The sequence below is a fragment of the Pezoporus occidentalis genome, unplaced genomic scaffold (assembly GCF_034315485.1).
Source record: "Pezoporus occidentalis ecotype Australia unplaced genomic scaffold, CSIRO_AGI_Poc_V1 ctg20, whole genome shotgun sequence".
In the NCBI taxonomy this organism is placed as follows: Eukaryota; Metazoa; Chordata; class Aves; order Psittaciformes; family Psittacidae; genus Pezoporus; species Pezoporus occidentalis.
In genome coordinates, this window is record NW_026913856.1 from 6875677 (window position 1) to 6898868 (window position 23192).

General features: G+C 44.3%; 1 long non-coding RNA gene across 1 annotated transcript; it reads right to left on the bottom strand.

Moving 5' to 3' along the window:
• Positions 1–20057: 20057 nt before the first annotated feature.
• On the bottom strand, positions 20058–23113 carry LOC134163398 (uncharacterized). The gene is made up of 2 exons (XR_009964723.1): positions 22527–23113; positions 20058–20420 (listed from the first exon to the last, which is right to left on the bottom strand). It is a non-coding gene; the product is annotated as an uncharacterized LOC134163398 (long non-coding RNA).
• Positions 23114–23192: the final 79 nt, after the last annotated feature.

Here is a 23192-nt window from a genome sequence, read left to right on the forward strand (position 1 = left end):
AGCATTTCTCTGATGCAGGTGTTCATCCTGTGCTGCTCCTCAAACACCTCTGCTTAAACTGCTCAATAGGAAAAGGTAGATGAAGAAAATGGAAATCATCGCCAAAGAAACAATAATTGAGGGTTATTTTAATGCAGCAGTTTTAATGGCTTCCAATTTCCTGCTAGGGAAATGTGTAACCAATTAAGTCCGTGACGCTAATTTAACTTGAAGAATAAAAAGTGCTTCATGTCATCAGAGGTATTTACCGAACATATATTTTCCTGACAGGGGTGTGGGGGATTTTTTGAATGAAACATGGAAATATGTTTATCACCTTTCTTAATTCCAGATAAAGCCCTTGTTGACATTAATTAGGGCTAGTGACACTGATTAGTATTAGTGTTTGCAGTAGCAGGACTTCCTTGAGACTAGGAAATCGTACTTATTTCAAGGTAAGGACTCATGTTTAAAGCTAGTCAGAAGAATAAGTCTGGTATGTTCAACACCAGACATTAGACAAGTCTGTGCTTACTTGCTCTGTTACTCATTTGTGCCTTGAAGAGAGACCTCAATGTACTGCGGGACTGGGTGGGGGGACAGCTGGGATTGCCCGGCGCTGTAAGGCAAGCAATGTTACTGGTTCCTATAGTCACATTTTACATGAGGACTGAACACAAACACAGCAAAAAACATCCTACCCTCTTTATGAAACCCTGGCAGTCCCATAATAAACAGTCTCAGCTGGTAATCTGAAAATTACAGCAGAGTCCAGGATTAAGTGGGGATTGTGCCATTAAACACTCAAACCAAGATTGCCCTGCACACCTCTGTAAACCAGCCTCAATTACAGATGCATCCCTCCCTGCACACTGTGAGCTCTTCTCCGAAGCCCCTTTCCAGCTGGAATAACTCACAGTATCATTTCTGTGCAGAGGAGCTGCTGACTGAGCTCTTGTTTTGCCTTGAACAGGCAGAGCCTTATCTGCCGCTTGTTGCCGTCTAGCACTGACATTGCCAGTGTCTCACTAGTGCAAGGGAATTGTGACTTGGAAAGAGGTGGATGTTTTCCAGGGATCCAGCGGAAAGCCGGGCACTGCCCTTGAGACAGTCCCTGCCTTTGTACAAAGCCGAGGTATTTGCTTGGTGCCTCCTCACATTGCAAGGCAAGTGTGTGCCAAGAGCCCAACACCTACACTTCACTGCGGCCCACATCACATACCTCCCAGCAAATCCCATCATGTTTAGTCATGCAGAGTGGCAGGGGAGCATATGTCTTGCTTAGTGTGCCTATTTAGCTTCCATGCTTGGCACTACTTGATTTATGTCTTGTTTCCCAGCAGAATCTGTTGTGTCTAATTGGAGATTATTCCAAGTGTCACAACAGAGACCAAACCTGACAGTTCAGCTGAGCACTGAAGTAATGAGTTAAATAATGCACCTTGGAAAAGTTAATCCTTAAAACTCCGTTAGGCATATCTCGTTTTCCAGGTCAAAGCAGAAACACATTTAACCTTTTAGAGGAATTCAAGAATTTGGGGATGGCGGACAAACCGAGGACAGAGCAGGTGGTTTGTGGAGTGTTCAGTCATACATCATGGTGTGAAAAAAGACTTGTTCCAACTGTGGAAAGAGCCACAAAAATTGGATTTTGTTTTACTTCTCCCGAGTTTTGTCTCAGCAGATGACAGCCAGGCAGAGAAATAAAACAAAGTACCATACTGAAGTGATATTAAATCCCACTGCTAATAATTGACTTCATTTTTCTAGGTATTGATTCCTGTCAACGTCCTGTCTGGGGAAGGATACAGAGTCCTGGTTTATGACAGCTCACAGAAACACTGAACTGTCACTTCCTTGCTCGGAGCACATTTCTATTCTGCCACTTAAATTCTGCCACAAGCACTGTTACCTTATTCTCTAGATCAAGTGGTATAAAGTTACACTCTATCTCCTCTGGGACAGAAGAGGAAACATCCCACTGGTCAGACCATGTCCTCTGAAGTTACACTACTGAGAGCATGTGTCTGTGGCTCCTTTATGTCAGTAACCATGCAGCACGTCACATGCCTACAGCAAAGACACTTCAAACAGATGAGAAGCCTCAGAGCCAGCCTTTTTCTTTACTCTTTGATTTCAACAGCAACCTCAGAGAGCCACACAACTTGTCACCTAATTCCCTAAGCCCTTTGGATTGTCCTATGCCGTACAGATGTTGCGAATACAAAAGCCATCCCATCCTCTCCCATCTGGAATCACTTCTGCCTAACCATTTCTCCCAGGAGGCTAAAATAACTCATTTTCTCCAAGGAGTTGAAAGAAATTGGAAGCAACCTACTCAGGCCAGCGGTTGTAGCAGTTTAGGGGGGTTTGTCTGAAGTAGTCACAAGACAGCAGCAAAATTCCTACATTCCCCAGTCCTAGCTACTAGTCAGCAGGCAGAGTCTCTTTACCATATGTAGGGAATCTTCCAGAGACTGGAACCCCATTCATTGTTCTTTTATATTAGTTCCATTTTTCCCCATCTATATGGAGACACGCGCTAGCCCAGCATGCAGCTTTTGCTTTGACCTGTGCACCAGAAAATCTGTAGCAAGTCAGCTGCACATTTCTAAGGAGATTAAATTTGCCCTTGTGGTTCATCAGAAGCCTGGCAGATCTCTTTTATGTGCTTTGCTGTCCAAGATCCTAACCCAGCAAAGCCCTACATCCTGTCTGTAACTTTAAGCATGTGAGGCCCCCTTCGATGGGACTTACTCATTTAAGGTTAAACGTATGCGCACAGCCTTAGGTGAACAAAGTACTCTGATTTTATACATTTGTGAGTGACCTTCACCTAAAGATTAGTGAAATGCTTGTAATTTGTTGGGTTTTTTTAGGGGGGATACTGCTTTAGAAAACTGAAAAAGCCTACACTCGGCATGTGAACTTTAGTGTTTAGTGTGTGGTGGAGACAGAGTGATGGAGACATAGTGTGTGATGGAGACATAGGACACTAGTTCGAAAGGCAAGACAAAGGCACGGCTAAGAGTTATTGACAAAGTTGTAAGAAGTTGTGTGTGGCAGAGTATCTCTTCTGGCGCTGTGAGGTGACAGGTTCATTTTTGCTTAGGGTCAGCCCAAGTTCAAGGGAAGATGCGCAGCCAAGAGAGGGAGCTGAGGTGCAGGAAAGTGCGAGGACTTGAGGTGGGATGATACCAAGGGTTGAAGTGATGTGGGACTTGTGGTTGCAAGTAAAGCAGAGTGCTATTCCCAACAGTAAATGGGGAATTGCATCAAAAAGAGCATGACCAGCAGGTTGAAGAAGGTGATCCTGCCCCTCTACTCTGCTCTCGTGAGACCTCACCTGGAGTATTGTGTGCAGTTCTGGTGTCCTCAACATAAAAAGGACATGGAACTGTTGGAACAAGTCCAGAGGAGGCCACAAGGATGATCAGGCACTGGAGCACCTCCTGTATGAAGACAGGCTGAGAAAGTTGGGGCTGTTCAGCCTGGAGAAGGCTGCATGAAGACCTCATAGCAGCCTCCCAGTATCTGACGGGGGCCTATAGGGATGCTGGGGAGGGAATCTTCATTAGGGACTGTAGTGACAGCACAAGGGGTGATGGGTTAAAACTTAACCAGGGGAAGTTTAGATTGGATATAAGGAAGTTCTTTCCTGTTAGGGTGGTGAGGCACTGGAATGGGTTGCCCAGGGAAGTTGTGAATGCTCCATCCCTGGCAGTGTTGAAGGTCAGGTTGGACGAAGGCTTGGGTGGCATGGTTTAGTGTGAGGTATCCCTGCTCATGGCAGGGGGGTTGGAAGTGAATGATCTTAAGGTCCTTTCCAACCCTAACTGTTTTATGATTCTGTGAAGATCCATTTTGACAATATAACATCTACCTTTCGAGCTTCAGGAAGTTGCTGTACCACAAAAACAACTTTTGACAGAGGTAAAGGCTCTGAGCCAACTCTCTACCTACCAGGCTCATCTCCCTCGCATAATTAGCAGCAGAAATTCAATACCCTTTTCCGGATCTGAGCTGTTTGCCCATATGGCAAAGAAAAGAACCAGAGAGACCGTGTAACATTACCATCCAGTGGCCAACGTAAGAATGTGTTTGTCAGCCAATTTGTCCAAATGTTTTCTTGATTGAAAACCAAAGCTGAAAGTCTGTCCTGCCTGGTGAAATTAGTGTCTTGGTGCATGCCTTTTTTGCTCTAGGTTGCTATGTTTAGTTAGTCAAGCATATCCTACAAGCTATATTGGAGTGTCATTCGCAGTGAAATATAGTCCTCTGAGGTCAGAAAGGAACCACCCTTGAAAGAATTCTTCTGGACTGTGCACAATCTCTGTCATCAATGGAAATATTTCAATTTTGGTGCAAATCATTTATCTGGTAAACTGGAAATATCAAGGTAAAATATTGTGAAATGAGAGGGAGCAAGAGGAAACCGTGCCTTGTTTCTCTCTCCTTTTGGGCTGTTTTGTAGCCTTTTTGTAATCTGAAAGTTTTTCCAAAATGTGTTTGAGTAAACTGCATGTTTATTTATGGTTGCTGATGAGAATCTAAGCCACTGATAGCTTTGATTTGCATATTCATTCCTTTTTTTCCCCAGGAAAAATAAAGAGCATGCTTGTGTGAATCTGAAATCAATTACAGGCATCCCAGTTCTTGACAAAGGGTCAAGTGAAATAATTTATCTGAAAAATAAATTATTCCTTTTAATCTTTTCAACCTGACAAGAACAATAAAAGAAGAGCAAAAGTGAGATTAAAGGAAAAGCAAAAAACCACTTTTTGATTCAGATGGGACTAAGGGAAATCTAAAGTGATGGGGGAAAAATCCTAACTGGTGTTTTCTGTGGGATCTGCAACCTGGGAAAACTGAGGGAGATAACCTCAAAGGGACATATTTAATTTCATTCCTAAGGCTGAGGGGATAAAGGGATCTTTTCCTAACATAGAGTTAGGAAAGAGCAAGGATTTTATATCATTTTAATGACACTGATAAAGCCATTTTGACTTCTTGTGCCAGTGACTTTAATTGCTCGAATAAGACAGCCCAAAGGGCTATGCTAATACAGCATCTTCAACCCCAATACTTCAAAACCCAGGACTAACCGCCTCATCATCTCCCATGTCTGCACTGCCATGTTTATTCACTGCATAGAAGTAAATGGCACTGTGGCTCTGAGGAACCAGGAGATTTGTGCTTGCTGCCATCGAGACTACATTTGGTATTTAATATTCAGCACATAAAAGTTGCAGCCTGCACTTCTGAAATACGCTCACAGAAGCTGAACTGATTGATCCATCACTGCTGTGCGTAGCTAGAAAGGATGAGAGGCAAGTTGCCATGGTTTTTCAGTCCTTCCTCATAAACAGCCTTTGCTTTGATGTTTCAGATGGTCTTAACATCAATCAACAGTTACAGCCTTCTGTAGCTTATGCAGTAAGCTGATGTTTGTAAATAAAGTGGAAATTTTAATCTACCGTAGTAAAAAGCCGGTTTGAAAGGAGGAATGATCTGAACATGGATCCCATCTCGATTCTCACACAACTGGGCAGCCCCTCAGGCTGTAAACGTCACAAACTTGGTTTTTTCCACAAAAACAGAGAAAATTGAATGCAATTGGATTGTAACTTGTCGCCATGATGTCAAGGAAGCAATGGCTGGGAGGAATTCCTGGCTATTTGAGTTCTCTTTTTAGTGAAATGTCTTTTATAAACCGCTCCCACAGTCTGTATTCACAAACCTTTAACACTCTGGGAGTCTCCCTCATCCTCAGGCCATTGCTCTCGGTGACCTCCACATGGGAGCTGGCTCGTGCCCTGGAATACCGCTTCCCTCAATGATTCCTTGCCAGAGGTGGAGGTCAAGGCAGGGGTCCTGCAGGGAGAGGTGCTCTGAGCAGCTGCCTTTTCTTTCCCTGAGCCACAGGCTCTTTGCTGACAGCTTTTTAGCTTGTGTGATCTCTGGAATTCATCACTTTCAGATGATGAATTCAAATGATTCCTGCAAGCATCTGTGCAGGAAACATGTCCTTGGTAACTCAGCATCGAAAGGCTGCATACTGATAAACCATGGATAACCCCGGTAAGCAATCCAGAGCTGTCCTCCAGGTCTGGCTCTGATGATGGGAAAGGAAAATATCCCATAAATTATAGTCATGTTTTTTAAAGTTTATAACCAAACAGCCATGAATCTCCTTTGTTATTCCTAAAGTCTGTTTGAGCAGAGTGTTGGATAGCTGCTGTGTGGGAAGGGCGTCGTTCAAGGTCTTCCATGAGTGCCTCAGCAATGGGGCAAATGGGCTTCTACCCAAAAATAAGCACTCTGTGGAAAACGGAAGTGGAAAATTTTCTTAAACCAGATGAAGAAAGAGGCCTGGAGTTTGCAAGAAGCCTTTTTGTGAGGAGGAGCGGTGAGCCTGGTGTTTTGCTGGCATATTCAGAGAGGTCTACATTGGTTTCCAAGGCAGCAGAGCCCAGCTGAAGGGCTCCCTGCATGCCAGTGGCGTGTTGGTACATCTGGCATAGCTACCAAAAGCTTTATGCTGGTTATGTTTCCTCCAGCTCTGGCCATAATGTCCTCAAAGCCCACACAACTGCTGGTGCAAGGGGTATCTAACACTACCCCGTTGTTTCTTCCTTGTGTGTCTGGGAGCAACTGTTTTACTGCTGGTTGTGAATGACAAGGAGCATCATGGAGCTGCTCCCATACACTCATAGGAGCATAGAATGGTTTGGGTTGGAAAGGAACTTAAGATCATCCAGTTCCAACCCCCTGCCATGGGCAGGGACACCTCACACTAAACCATGTCACCCAAGGCTCTGTCCATCCTGTCCTTGAACTCTGCCGGGGATGGAGCATTTACTACTTCTTTGGGCACCCTGTGCGAGCACCTCACCACCCTCACAGTAGAGAACTTCTTCCTTATATCTAACCTGAGACTCCTGCAAACATTTTAGCCATCTCCAAAGCATGGGTACTGCAGGGGCACATCCCCACCACACTGCCCCTGTGGGTGTTACAGCACATCCCTGTAGCTCTCCTCACTATCAAAGGGAAAAGTTTCCTAGCACTGGCTGCAAAGCCTATTTAAAGAAAGGAAAACAACATTATCTTAAGCAGTGGTTATTTCATTACGATGGCAAAAGAGATTGTGGCCGTTTAAAAGGCCATGATAGAGTCTGTAATATAATTAGATGATTCTGAAAAAGCAATACTGGAATTCAATCACTCTGAGCAACCCACATGCACTTCCTGAAGGTAATCAATCCCTGTGAAAAAGGAAGCCTATTGTTCTCCATCCCCCAGGGTCTCCTCCTCCTACAATGTACAAAGGTTTTTTTGTCAACACCAACAAATCTACTTCCCCAGCTTAGCTCAAGATAAGAAAACAATGTCTGGACTATCCAAACAATTTGTCTTACTTGAGGCACTTTGCTTTCCTCTTTCTAGTTTTCACTGTTTCCGTGGTTTGGCAGTTTCTGATGTACAGGGTGTTGAAGGGCTATATTCACATCCCTTAAGCTCCATGGCTTATATAGAAGTAGTAAAAAGTTATTAAAAAATAAGCCAGCTTCCAAGCTCCCCCTTTGGTGACCCTAATTTAGAATTAGGCTTTTTATTGTCCCTTCCCACCTGCGTACTGTGAGATCTGATTTGTAAGCACTGGGCCAGGACTCAACATTCATTCATTAATTCTACCAAGAATGTTCTGTTTTGTAACCAGAATATCGAATTACCTCCTCTACTTAATTTTAGTGCTTTCCACTTTTTGGTTAGGAAATTGAATTATCCCAATTGGTTTTATTTTTTCCACTGTGTAATAATACACAACTCTTCTCTGTAAACGTATATACAATTTATCTCCTTCCAGCAGGTAAAATTCCACCTAATTCATACCTGTGCTAGCTTGTTGAGGTTAATAGGAGTGATGTGAGCAAAATAAACCCAGTCAGTATCTATCTTCTGTGGAAGGCCTCCAGGGCTCAGATAACTTGGGAGAAGTAAACTGAAGTGTCTGACTCGATGAAGCTACCATTAGCTAATGGTTCTCAACTGCAATCGATGCAGTTACCCCAAAAGGAAAACTTTCCTTCAGGTTCACACCTCGCCTGCAGCAGTGAGAACCCCAGTAGCACCCTCCATAGCCACGCACTGCCGCAGCAGTCAGAACAGATTAACAGCATTTCCCCAAGGCTTCCCAATGGAATCAATGCTTGCTAATCTTTAGAAAATTACACTAACAAGCTCCAGGCATGAGCTGCAGGAGTTCGGCACACCAGTCTCTGAAATCACGCACAGACCATTAATGCATCAAGGCTTTAATGAACCAGAAAATCCCTAAGCAGAGGCCAGAAGGATGCTTTAAGGTTCCCACCTCTCATAAGCTGCTCTTACAACAGTAACTCTAAAGGCAGAATTGCTACCTTTGGGACTGATCCAGTCTGGGGAACAGCCCAAGTACCTACCACCTAACTACCACAGGTACTTAGTCTTTGAAGTCCATACAACTGATGATCAGCAGCTCTTGAGCAATCCTGACCTCAAAAATCCTCAAATAGCAAGTTCAGAGAAGACTGCTGTTCCGTGTGTTATAGGCGCTGCCTGTAGTTTCAGAAGTAAACCTTTTTTCCCCTCTTTCAAATCACCAGGCAGAACTAGAAGGTGTAGCTGGCCAAAACACAATTGCTAGAGAGGTTGGCAGCTTAAAAATGAATGAAATCTTGCTATAGCCTGCATTAAAGAAAAAACACAATGGTTTGCTCTTTTCTATCAGTCATAAAATCTACTTATTTCCTGAGCAATGTTCTAATTTGCTTGATACTTATGAGATATATTGCCTGTTTCCTATTGGGCAGACTGCAAGGTTGTCTAATCTCTAAAAGAAATAAGCATCTGTTTCCTTCATGTTCCATGTATGATTTAAGGTAATTATAGTCCTATGCAACATATCCTAGAGAAAGTAAGAACAACTGGTGGGGCTTTTTGATCTCATAAGATATGTTAACTCGCAGTCAAGAGAAATGCACATTGGATCATTCTTTAAACGAAATAGCCAGCAACATTTTGTCCCCTATGTAGGTGAGAGTTTGGTGTGCCAGGTCCATATCATTGTCGTGAAGCAAGCGCCAATGCCTTTGCATAATCAGCACCCAAAGGGCTCCTGCCTTCGAAGTTCTCATGACTGACATATCCTTGTCCATCCTGATGCACCAGCAGTTCAAGCAGCTCAAGGTTCTGAAAGCAGAAGTAAGAAAGCTGATTTTATTTCAAGGGAGAGGTGGAAGAAGGGCAAAAAAGCATCAGGAAAAAGCAAATGTCAGGAAAAGGACAGAATGCAGTGGAAAAGGTCTTGGAGCTGATCACGTCACCCTGTTGGAGGCAGGCAAGGTGTTTTCTCTCACTTTCCCATATTTTGACACACTTTGGACTGCAGCTCCCTCCATGTGTTGGCACTGACAATGAATGGCCCATCAGCAGGCAGACAACCGTGTCTCCTAATCAAGAAAGCCACATGAATCTTCATCGTTATGTGTGGTCCTTCTATTTGCAGCAATTAAAAGAAACAAAACCATAACATATTTATGTTTGTTCATCGGGGTCAAACATTTGACTTTTTAAGCCCTGGGGGGTTTGGGATTGGGTGCCTCCGAAACAAAAGGCACTCGTATCTCCACTGCCCTGAGGTGGAGTCTCAGTTCCATTTTTGTTCTCGGATGTGGGGCTTTTCTTCATCTCTATCAGCAGGCATTGTTTCCACTCTGCAAACCCTGTCACTTAAAAGGCCTAAACAAAGCAACTTTCCCATTCAGACAAAACCAACCAGACATGCATCTTAAGGATTTCTGCTTTCCAAAGCTCCTTGACCCTGCGACCTCACTTCTCAGATTTTAATAAGAAATCTTTTGTCATTTTTCCCCATATTGCTGATTCTGACATGGAGAAAGGGTAAGTCTTAGCTTAAATTTGGCTCTGATGTAGAGTCGATGTTGCAAAAAAAATGCTGCAGAAACAGCATTTTTTTTTTAATGCATCTTTGAACAATTGGAATGTTTCCCTTGCATAAAATCCTCAATGAAAACTGCATCTGAAGCCAGTATTTGCTCCCCTGCAGAGTGTGAAACCCACAGATTTCAGCACAGATGCTGCAATCCCTGTTCTATGAGAATCAACAGCAGTTTCACTTGCAATGGGAGCAGGATTTCATCCTAAAATACTGTGGTTCCAGAGCAGTTTTGCCCTGCTGAGGATCTGCTGCTAAGTGGGAAATTTAAAGCGGGGGGGGCATACATAACCTGAAGCCATGCCACTTGACAAAATGAATTAGAAATAGTTTCAGGTTCTTTCCCTATGGTCAGCTTTCTGACTTTACGCTCACCTCATTCCTGCTTTATAGGGTTGGGTTTTTCTTTTCTCTACTGCTTTCTGCTACATGTACTTAAACAGCAGAGGCAATCAGTCATAAATGAGAATGAACCCCAAAATATTCCCCATGTACAAAGGGCCAAGATGGATGAATGTAGAGCACTCTGATGAATTTCAGTTTCTATAAACTTGAATGTCAGTCCTCCTTGGCTGTAAACACTTACTTACTCACTATCCTGGTATGGGGTTGGGATTGTATTACATTTCAGAATGCCCTCACCCAGAGAAGCCCTCAGATCCCATGAACACAACCCCTGCTCGTCCTTGCCTCTTGGAAACACTCCTCCATTGCCAACACTGTACTGCTGTCAACCATCACTGCTCTTGTAGCCTTTCACTGTTCCCTGTCTACCAGCCCATGACCCCACCAAGGGTCAGAACTTGCAGACTGATGAACACAGGATAATTGCACTTCCAAGCCTTACTTGTGCTTTGGCTTGGGGACCATCACTGTGTTCATTCTGTACAGTAGCTGCAACAAGAAAGCCTTGCTCTTCAGCGAGACCTCCTCAGCAGTACACTCATGTTTACAACATCATCACATAAAGCCTTTTCACAGGGACACATTTCGGGGTGTGCTGTGGCAGCACCATCACTTAATTCCCAAGGCTCAGGCTGTCTGAAACATAAAAACCATCTGCTTTGATTTGTTCACATTGACGTCTTCCCTTGTCTCATTCCAGGCCTAGTCATAAAACCCTCTCTCAGTTTTCCTTCTTTCCTTAAATAGGAGTTTCATCCCCACTGAGGAATAGTTTCAGATTCCAGGGTTTGCCCTCATCTCCCGACCTTGGGCTCCCTCTGCTTTCTGGCATTGCAGGATGGAAGCAGCGTGCACCGTACAAGGACAAACAGCAGCAGCAATGGGACTGATCCAACCCCAATTCTTTCGATGGAAAGGCTCCAGCTGGCTGCAGTGGGAGCTGGATTGGTCCCATATTGGCAAGGGTAATGATCTGGCCATCTAGCCTGGCATTTGTTAGACCAGAGCAGCAGGAGAAGTTCAGATGTTACTCATGTCCCAAGATATGCAGGGCTAAGGCCAAGATTTCTTATAGATCTGCAGGCTCTGTGGGGCTCCTTGGGGCCCTTTCCATGTCTCCGTGGTTTTCCCAGTAACCCCTTGTCTTCTGAGCAGCACATTAGGGCACTTGCTCATCTCTGATCAGCAAGCCCCTTGTTTGCATGGTGGCCCCAAACCTCTGATATGGAAGGAACTAGTTTACAAAGCCTTCAGTCAAAAATATGCTGCTCATGTTTCAGAGAAACCAGAAATTATTCTCTACATCTGTTCTCTGCTTGGTAAATGTCAACTACTTTGAGGTAGTATATAAGGAGGAGAAGGTGGAACAAGCTGAAATGTCTCTAGATGAACTGGTTGGCACACTCTCAGCCTTTTCCCTTTGAAATTCCTGTTCCAGATAGAGTTGAAGTCCATAGGATTTATGGTTCTTTTTTCCTTAAAATCTGAAAAATTATGAAGGTTATTGGCATTTGGGTTTGTGGCAAAAAGGTTTTTATTTAGAGTGAGTATTACTATCATAAGTATGCATGGTTAGGTGGTCACTTTATAAGTAGTGACCACTTAAAATAATTACTCCTTATTTTGGGGGAAAAGTCATTAGCTATTCCTAGGCTGAGCATGTTACTTCCATATTTCCAGACGCTGCTTTGTTTAACAAATCACTGCTCCAGTAGATGTATTATGGCTAATGCATTTGCTTATGCATTCCTGAGACTTCACATTTGTCCCAGCAGCCAAGTGGAAATCGCTGGCTGTGGCTTTCATGAATGGGTTGATCCTGCAATTATTCACTTGAAGGACATTGCTTATATTCTCAGCTATTATCTGTTCTAATTTCTTAGCAAACAATTACTTGCAAAGCAATCAGGATGATACCATGTTATGTGTAATTATAAATCTACATTTGTGGGAGGAGGGAAAGCAGCATGTTTTCTTCCACAGAGAGAGGAAGACTATAGGATCTTGGCTGCTGTGCCAGGTCATGTGTGACCTGTGTGTACATTATGAAATTCCTGACCTAAATTCCAGTGTTTTCTTGTGGATATAATGGTGCTTTCCTGTAGCATAGGCTGCAGGAGTGGTTTATTAGTCTTCATTCTCCTTCAATCTGAGTAATTTCCTTCTGTTAATTCAATGCTTAAATCTGTTTTCCTCGATAGCTCTTTGAGAATGAGATGTTGCTTTGTAATAACTCACAACTATTGTATATAAGCTGATTATTGAGATGTTTAAATATGCAGTTTAGGTTAATGACAGCAGTGTGAAAAACTGCTTGCATGCAAATTCAGGAGCACAGTTCCATACAAGACCTATCCTTGAGGCAGCTCAGCAGCAAATTATAAGCTGTTAGTTAAGGAGAGCCTACTTCAGCCAAGCTTTGCAGCTTGCTTTGTCAACATTGACACAGAGTTGACTATGAAGAATGGTCTTCAAACATCCATGCCTCAGACATCATCTTGGAGGATGTTTGAAGAAGCTAGAGAGCTGCCTTGAAGTTGCTAGAAGCAGGTATATGCAGTGATCCAATGAATAGCCATGTAGAGGGTGCTAATTGCTACCCTTTAGAACCTTGTGTTCAAATTCGATAATACTTGATTTGCAAAGGCTGCCTCAAACTTAATGGCTGGCAACAAGCTCCCGAAGGGAAGAGCTAGAGGAATGGGAACCTAGATGGAGCTATATGGGTTCTCTGCAAAACCAATGGGGGAGAAGTGTGATTTCACCCTTTGAGACAAAGACAGGAGGGCTCACATCTGAGCGACATGCATCCAGAAGACGCATGAAGATGCATGAAGAGACACAACTAACACTTTGGCTATTGCATTTCAGTCAAGAGTCTGGAAAAGCTGAACTGTAAAACCCATAACTTTTCAGTTACAGTCTGAAACAGCTGTTTAAGTCTGCCCAGAAAAGTAAATCTGCTCTGCTGCAAACATCATGTCCTGGGTTTTTTGGTTAAAGTGTTGAGTTATTGGAGACAGAAAGCTTGTAGTAACTGAGGGTTCTGCTGAAATGAAGCCCCAGATGAAAGAGGTTCCATGGCATTAGTAGAATTCCCATTGCTTTGTCATGAGAATGATTTTCCCTGTACAAATGTGTACTTTTCAGCAAAGTACATATGTAGGACTTGCAAACCTCAGTACCCATAAAACCTCAAGCAGACTCATTGCTCCAACTCTGACTTTTTACACTGCTATGCATCCTCCTTACAAGGACCCTTCCCATGCCTAGAGCTGCTTCAGGGAGGCATGGGAGGTGTCCTGCAGCCAGCAGATCAATTTGCCTTTTTGTTTTGTCTCTGCAGGACTTGATGAAATAACAAGTGCTTTGAATCCCCTACCCCAGTTACAGAGTCTCCACTTACTCCCAACACAGGGACTTTGTGTCTGCATCACTCCTTTGATGTAAAGTCTGAAGGGAGAAAATGTACAGAGAAAGATGCTTTCACTCCGGATGGAAGAGATGGTGTTCAAAGAACCCAAACGTATCTGAACAATAAATGGTTTGGTATTTAACCACACAAGAAGCTATGATTAAATTAATCCACCATTCTCCTTTTTGCAGCTCTTTGGGAGAATTAGATCAAGAAAGTAACAAAGGAATGCCACGGTCTGCCAATAATGTAATTAAGGAGTCAAGCCTCATCTGAGCTTTTTCTTGTCAAAGAGCTTGCTGGTTTTAAGTTGGAAGAAAAAAACATCAAACTCAAGACATTAAAGAGAAGATGGAGAGACATTGTTCAAATGTATTTGAACATCCAGCTATTCACTTCCTCCAGTTCCCTTACACCCTCAGAATGCAGAAAACATGAACAATGAAATAATGCAGCTTTGGGGAACTTTGGGAAGACTAGGCAGAAAAAAGGGATCTGTTAGGACTGGTCAAGCTCAAGAATAGTTTAATGGCTTTGAAAGACAGGTCAACTTGGAACTTGCAAAATCAACTCCAAAAGTTTATCCCAGACTGTGAAAACACGCTAAAAGAATGGTCCAAACAAACCAGATGTTCTAGTCTGTGCACTCCTGGAGTGACCTGATAATGATTTGAAGGGTGCTCAGTTTTTCACTTTCTTTTGTCTAGGATACAGCATTTTCATTTGCTCCCCATTTTGGGGCAAAACAGTGGGGACTTTGGCATAAAAAGAGGAAGCAGACACCTTGCCTTCTTTGACACCTGAATGGACAGTGGGGCTTGAACGTCACTTGCCATATCATTCCATGTGCAGACATGTCTCTCAGCCTAATGCAAGGGGCAGGCCCCTTGCCTTGGTATGCCCATGTAAGACCGTTCAACGTAGACTGGCAAAACATTTATGATGCCACTGACAAAACCAGCACAAAGTCCCTCAAAACCTTATTGTCCCATGGGACCGGTGTGCTCACAGATCTGAGCATACTTCAAGAATGTTCCCCCACTCCTACTAATTAGATACCTAGCCACAGAGGACTGAGGTTGCCATGTTTCAGGCTGGACAAAATATACAACTGCTTGCTCTGTAGAAACAATTTGCATTGGAACATGTCCAGAATTGCTGGGCACTGGAAATGTCACGTAAATGAACCCTGAAGTTGCCAAGTGGGGCAAAACTTGGGTGTAAATGTGAACTCAAACTCAAAAATGTGAACATTGCAGAATGTACACACTCTGCAGGTATTAAGTAGCATGTATTAGGAAGAGCTATATTGTACCAAGGAGAGAGATTAGATGAATGGGTTGCCCAGGGAAGTTATGAATGCTCCATCCCTGGACATGTTGGACAGAGCCTTGGGTGACATGGCAGGCAGGTTGGAACTAGATGATCCTAAGGCCCTTTCCAACCCTAACTATTCTATGATTCTATGATGTTTCCCCGTTACTTTTTGAGGGGGCAGGCTAAGTGGGCATCAATAAACAAGAAAGATGCTGGAGATTAAAGTTGGTGTATATGTAAACATATATAGTTATGCAGACATATATCTAATTATATAGAAATCTCTATAATTTACCTTCATATAATAGATATAGTTAAAAAATATATAGTATTTAACTAGAACATTGAACGAAAAATGAAACAAACATTTTGCAGCATATAAAATTCACAGGGTGAATGACAAAAAGCTGTGCCGTGCAGAGCTGGGAGTGTGCTGTCATGAGAGTTAGAGATGTGACTACCTTTTGTGGCCACATTCAGCACTAAGTAATGATGGGACCCGGGTCCGTGATACAATCTGGGCTTTAGCACTGCTTTTAATCTCTGCCTGGTGCTAACAGGCTGTTTAGAGAGCTTTGTGCTTAGCTAACCATGTGCAGATTGTTTTGCTGCAGGAGTAGGGATGCCTTGTGCTGAAGTGTCCCTGCAATATTCAAAACCTTGACTTTGCGATAGAGCTGTCACCATTCCTCATGCTGTTCTTCTCCCAGAATATAAACATCCTTCTCTGCTCTCATTTCTCTGCCCAAAGGGTTTACTGCAGCTGCACAAGAGCAGTGTGGAGGCAAACCAAACGTGGCAGTGAATGCAAAGCATCAGTTGACTGCGGCTGAGGCACAGCGCTTCCCAAGTACCTTTGTGTTTCCCCTTTATGTCAGGAATGGGAAACATCGTAATAAGCAACATCTGTGGCAAAATGCAAGTTACTGTCATCCTAAAAATGACTGGCTCACTGGAGGACAATAATTTTCCCATTAAAAAGACTCTATTCAGTTGGAAAGTTTTGTGCTGAGATAAAAGGTGGAAACTCTCCATGCGTCTCTCCCAGCTTGCTGAACGATTCAGAAGGAATTCAGCTGGAATACCAAACCTTGCTGCTCAGGACCTCACACAGAGACACAAGGGGAGGAAAAAACCCTTCTGTTATACTTCTTCCAGCACCTTCAAGAAATTAACCTGTGTCTGGCTGCTAGAAGGAGTCCCTTGCTGAGCTGGGGAATGAAATTGGCCAAGATATAAGGTATAAGATGCTTTCGCTTAATTGGGGGTACATACATCAAAAAAGGACACTACCTGAGGTCTCTTTTGTTTCCTGCTACACCAAAGCTTGCAAAAGCTGCCGGCCCACCCAAAGGCCTTTTGGGGAGGGCATATTCTTGGCTCTTCCAGGGCACACGTGGATGTCAGCAAGCAGTTTTCAGAACTTCCTTGAAGGAAGTTTTTGCTTTGCAATGCAAGTTTTGCATCTCTTGATTCCTGATTTTGAAATTATATCTAATTATATTTAATCCCCCAGCCAAGTGAGGATTCAAAACAATGCCTAGGGAGAAACATCATAGGATGAAAGCCATAGCATGAGCTCCATCTGGGCACCAGGAGTCGGTGATGAATGAGATCCAACCCTCGTAGCAGAGCTGTTGGATAAGAGAGAGCCTGCATGTTCCCTCCAGACCAGGTAGATGATGGAAACACATGTGCTGGCTTCCAGACACTCCGCTGAAGAACATAAAAGAGAACACTCCCAGATAAGCCCAGTCTGCAACAGCTCAAAATACTGTTATCTTGAGCCAGCTTTAGATAAGACCTTATCAAGAGGTCAAAGGCAAGTGAGATTTTCTATTGCTTGTTCAACCCTGCTTCTTGGATAAGAAAAGACAAGAAAAACAATCTGCCTTCTCAATTCAAACACTTTGAGAGCAATGGGATGATACAGCAAGTGGGAACCTCAAGCTCCAAAATCCTTGGATCTCTTCTAAGAAATTCTGAAGCTACATTACCGGCTGCAAGACCCAATGTTCTGGTATGGCTGGTGAGCTGCAGTGATGCCTCCTGCCCTGCCAGGACCCTGCCAGGTCTCTCCCAGTGCAGAGTGCTGAGGCTGTGCTGTGGTAGAAGGTGCACATCACCAGCTATTCTGGACATCTTCAGAGCTGACGTAAGGAGCCGTAGATTTTAAGAGCTCTTTAGACATCTGCTTTGTAGTTGGACCAGGGAAATCACTCAGTGTCCTTGCCAAGGTACTCACTGCCTCAGAGCAGCAGTGGCAAAGTGAGGGTGTTCAATTCTAATAGTACGTGGGATGTGGAGGTTAAAGGTTTCCTAAAGGAAATCATATGCAAGCACAATGCTGATATAGATCTGGCCCTTCATCTGCCTTGTTCAATGTCTGCCAGTACCACTGACAGGCACTTTGTCTTTTAAGCTGCTATTTCTGGATGTAGGCAAGACACTTTTCTTATGAGAAAACATCTCTGCTCAGGGCAGGCAGATTTCAGGCTCATAGCAATGCAGACCCAAAACAAAACTGCTTGGCCCTGGCCAAGTCTTTGTGGGTCAGTGCAGGGAATCAGCCACCAAACAGCCCCTGTGTCAGTGCCATATGTGAAATTATGAATTTGCTAATCGCACGTGCCTTTTGGATGGTTTTATTAGTGCCTGTGCTGACACAACTTCATGGTTCCTGGCTCTGACTTGTGCCTTACCCTGGTCCAAGCAAAATACCATGTGCCACATGCTTCTTCAGAGCCCCCAGAGCACAGCTATGCTTTTTTTTAGGGGGGGTCCCTGAGTGCAGTCTTGCTCCCCTCAGGGAATTCAATCACGCTGCTGTGCAGAGCATGGCAAAAGGCTGCAGATTTGCTGTAAAATCTGTGTGAATCCACAGACTAACACTGCATGCCTTTCATTTTAGGGTGAAATCTGTTCTCCAGGACATTCCTTGGAGGTTTCCAGCCCGTGACTCGGCTTCTCTCAGCACTTGCAGTGTGAGAGCTGCATGGTATGTCCCTCCCATCCAAAACATGAATCAATCCCCATTGTCATTAGAGGGAAAGAGTTCCTATTTCCCCCCCAGCCCCTCTGACCTCCTCCTCTGCCTAGCTGTGGGGACTCCAACTGCTCACAGAGGCATCTTTTGGAGACAAAAGGCTCTGGGACAACAATGCCCCAGTGGGAACTGGCACAGGGAGTGTGTGGGCAAGAACCACAGCTCTGGTCCCACCCTGAGGAGTGTTTGGGATTCACAGTGGGCTCCCCAGGGCACGCAGCATCACAGCAGAGGCACGGCTGCATCACAGCAGATGCACGGCCACATGCTGCACCCTGACATGAGCCTCTCCCAGACAATTACCTTTCTGCCCCATAATTAATATGATGTTTTGATCATGTATTTGAAGCCTTCCTGCTAATTCTGTTAGAGGGATGCAGCACTCATGAGAGTGCCTCTCTAATAACATTCATCTGCTTAATTTATATCTCATATGCAGTGAACTTACTTGCAAGTAAAGACACTTTATGTTCCTCTTTATATGGTTTTCCAAACGGTCAGGGGCCACTTAACCTCTGCCAGGCTTTGTGAGTGCTTGAGGCCAGATGCTTAAAGGGAATCACCTGTCTGTGTTTTGAATGGCTTTTGATCTTTTATTTCATCCCATAAATTCCCAGTGGAGTTCACTGGTAGCAAACATCTGGCACAGACACAATAACCAGCTTTTCCTGCCCAGAGAAGGAGTGAATCATACTGAAAACCCAGATTTGGTGTCTTTCTGTAGAGCTGTCCATAAAATAACCCTCTGGGTGAGGAATGGTGTCATCTGCATTCAGTGTCTCCCCTCAAGAGATGCTACAGTTTCTCCTATTTGTGGATTATTGCATTCACCCACCTGGGTGGGCACACATAAGGGACTCCTTTTCCTGCTAGCCCATGCAGTGAGCAAACTCACTGGCTGGGCTCATAGGCAAGAAAAATAACATAATAATTATAATATTGCTGCTTTAGGACATCTTGCAGAAAGCACAGGTTGGAGGGGTGACCATACAGATGAAAGTGATGCCATCTATCACAGCTGAGGAGCCCAGCACTTCCTATGGGTTTCCTTGAACTTCACATGTCAAATTTAGCTGAACCAGGGAAGCTGAATCAGGACTATTGCTTTTCTGTTCTTATATTCACAACAAAACAGCTCTGGATTTACTTGGTTTTGCTGATTTCCTAAAACTGAGTGAAAGTCTGACTAGTAAACCACGAGGGTGAGCCTTCACAAGGCAGTCGAAGTAGCAGGGAGGAGCATTAACTTGTTTCTTTGTGATCAGTGGAGTTATTCTCCTGATGTGTCTGACCCATAAGAAGCCCAGCAAAGGGCTCTATCACCCTTTGCTGATCCCAGCACACACCTGCAGGTCTCCCCCAGGCCACATAAACCCTGTTCCAAATGGTACATCCATCAGGATGCGCACCCGGCTGTGTAGGGAATGGGGGAGCCAGAGCAGCTGCAACCTCACCTCCCCATCAGATCAGGTTATAACAACAACCTCTAACCTGCCTAACCCCCCGGAAATCAGTGCCCTTTGCTCTTGGCAACAGAGCCTATCCAGAACCGGTGAGGAAACAGCAGGCCTGTAAGTGCCACGGATAAGGATTTGCAGCCACCTCTGGCATGAAGGTACTGTGATTATATCAAGCTAAAATGAGTCACCTCGTGCTGCTGGAGCTGTGTGCTCTTAGGAAACTTTCTCTTTGACATAATCTTTCCTTAAAAGTCAGATCTTTCCTCTGGGAAAAGGGAAGTCTTGGCTTAGACTGACCTACCTCACTTGTTTTCTTGGCTGGAGAAAGACATTCTCCCTTGGCTGCACAAACACCCTGTGACTTTCACTCATAACCTGCCTGAGAACGCTTTTACAAACCATTATTTAATTCATTCTAATCAGGCAGCACAAACCCTGGTTCCTGAAGTGATTTTATTCTCCCAGCCTGATAAAATGCCTGTCGTTTTATTCGGATACATCGTCCCCACTGTAACAAATGGTGCTGAATGTTTTACAGGTCCTGGGGAGATGCTCAAGTCTTGGCCATGTCCTCCAAGCATCGTCTGACAGCAATTTATGTTACTGCAGAATCTGCCTTATTGAAACCATTTGTGGAATGGGAATTCATGCGGATTTGTGCACAGGAGATGACTGTTTAGTGATGATGTATGAACGATCTCATTTAACTTCCTTGAAGGCAGTGGGAATATGTAGCAAGAAGCCTCACCACAAATCTTGAAGCAGAAAAATCTTGACTTGGTGATATTCTGCTATTCCCTGGACAAGCATATGGAAAAAAAACAATTTATTATGAATGACACAACCAAGACCACTGTAAACTTTCAGTAGTAGAAAATTTGTGCACAGGTTCACACACATTTACATGTGGCCGGATGTGCTCTTTTCACCTTAATGCTTTCCCTGAGCTCATTGCTCATGTGGATATAGAATCATAGAATCATAGAATAGTTAGGGTTGGAAAGGACCTTAAGATCATCTAGTTCCAAACACCCTGCCATGGGCAGGAACACCTCACACTAAACCATCTCACCCAAGGTTCTGTTCAACCTGGCCTTGAACACCACCAGGGATGGAGCATTCACAACCTCCCTGGGCAACCCATTCCAGTGCCTCACCACCCTCACAGTAAAGAATTTCCTCCTTATATCCAATCTAAACTTCCCCTGTTTAAGTTTTAACCCGTTACCCCTTGTCCTATCACTACAGTCCCTAATGAAGAGTCCCTCTCCAGCATCCCTATAGGCCCCCTTCAGATACTGGAAGGTTGCTATGAGGTCTCCATGCAGCCTTCTCTTCTCCAGGATGAACAGCCCCAACTTTCTCAGCCTGTCTTCATACGGGAGGTGCTCCAGTCCCCTGATCATCCTCGTGGCCTCCTCTGGACTTGTTCCAACAGTTCCATGTCCTTCTTATGCTGAGGACACCAGAACTGCACACAATGCTCCAGGTGAGGTCTCACGAGGGCAGAGTAGAGGGGCAGGATCACCTCCTTCGACCTGCTGGTCACGCACCTTTTGATGCAGCCCAGGATATGGTTGCTTTCTGGGCTGCAAGCGCACACTGAAGCCGGCTCATGTTCATTTTCTCATCAACCAACACCCCCAAGTCCTTCTCCACAGGGCTGCTCTGAATCTCTTCTCTGCCCAACCTGTAGCTGTGCCTGGGATTGCTCCGACCCAGGTGTAGGACCTTGCACTTGGCATGGTTAAACTTCATGAGGTTGACATCAGCCCACCTCACAAGCGTGTCCAGATCCCTCTGGATGGCATTCCTTCCCTCCAGGGTATCAACCGAACCACACAGCTTGGTGTCATCGGCAAACTTGCTGAGGGCGCACTCAATCCCACTGTCCATGGCAGCAATGAAGATGTTGAACAAGACCGGTCCCAGCACCGATCCCTGAAGGACACCACTCGTTACTGGTCTCCAGCCGGACACTGGGCCATTGACCACAACTCTTTGCGTGTGGCCATCCAGCCAGTTCTTTATCCACTGAGTGGTCCATCCATCAGATTGATGTCTCTCCAATTTAGAGACAAGATATAGTTATATACATTACTAATCTTATCTCTTTTCTCTAGCTGTCAGTCTAACTGCCTGCCTGCTGAATGGCCAAGATTTCAGACAGGCAGGAGCCAAATTTAACCAAGACATTTTAATAATACAAGGACATCTTATGCCAGCATTATTTACTCCACTTTGCGTAGCACAGCCATACAGCAACCTTATATGGATGTAAGTATCACCAGAGGGAGTAAGTATCACCAAGAGTAAAGGACTGTGGCCCAAGTGTAGCATGTAGATAACATGTAGTTAAAAAGAAAATGACAGTCTATTTTCTCTTTCCCTTTTAGTAGCAATAGTTTTAAAAACATCATACATTATCAAACACTAGCACTTAGAGTAACGCAACTCAGAAATCTGTTTAGCAGTAAACTTTAAATTTCTAATTATTGCCTAATTATTAAATTTCTGATTATTGTTTCCTAAGGATTAGTGCCTGATTCTTATAATTACTTCACAAGCTGCTAAGACTTCTTTATACTAATAGTTGCAGCCATTAACCTGCTGAGAAATGCTTTGTTAAACATGGAATTCCTCAGAAAGTCAAAGCTGCTTCTCTTTTATTCTCCCCTTTTTTTTCTGAATGGGCCATTCAGAAGTGAACTTGGTGAGACACGAACTGCTCTGTGGAGGGAGCAAGGAGCCTCTTGTAGCTGAGTGCACTAAAGTCTCTCAGACTAAACAACTGCTGATTTCAGATGACATTTGGTGGGGATGATGGTGACCTGTAGGTACTGTCTTCACCTCAAGGTAACACTTGAGTCATTAGGGAGTCACTTTGCGTAGCAGTAGACTGACCTGTGGACAGGAGTTGTTCACAGTTGTCCTTATTGAATGCAGAAGAGAAGACAGCCAGAGGGACATGACCTGTTTAAAGGAAAACAGGGATAAATACTGTTTTAAATGACTACAGCTCTGGGAGAGAGGAGAACCAGCAGGATGGTGCAATGCAAGTGACAGGGACCTAGAGGCATGCTTTCTGATGAGAGGGCCTTCTCAGAAGGCTGGTGGAGGCTGATGAAGCCTCTGTGCCATTAAAGGTTCTCCAGCCCCATCCATGCCTGAAACAATTGTGCCATGGGCTCCCCCCAGATCCTGTCAGCCCCCAGAATGCTGCTCACACCTGTCATGTTATTGCAGGAGCAACCTATGGACCAAGCAGTGATGAAGTTTATACAAACTCAAAGCAACATACAGTCATTGCATCTCCACAGAGATCCCCTCTATGACACTTGCCCCCCAGGGCTCCTTTGGGAGACCATGAACTCCATGCAAGCAACGCAGCTTGCTCTGCTGGTCCCAGGAGGACCTCCTGTTGCTGCAGCTGTGAGGGAGGTGACCTTCCCCGGTTTAACACTTCATTCTCTTTCCCCATCCTTCTTTCTCTGCTTTCCTCCTGGCTTTTCTTACCAGCTAAATTCCCTGGCATGAACTGAACAGGTGTTGTTGCTAGGAAGCTTTCTA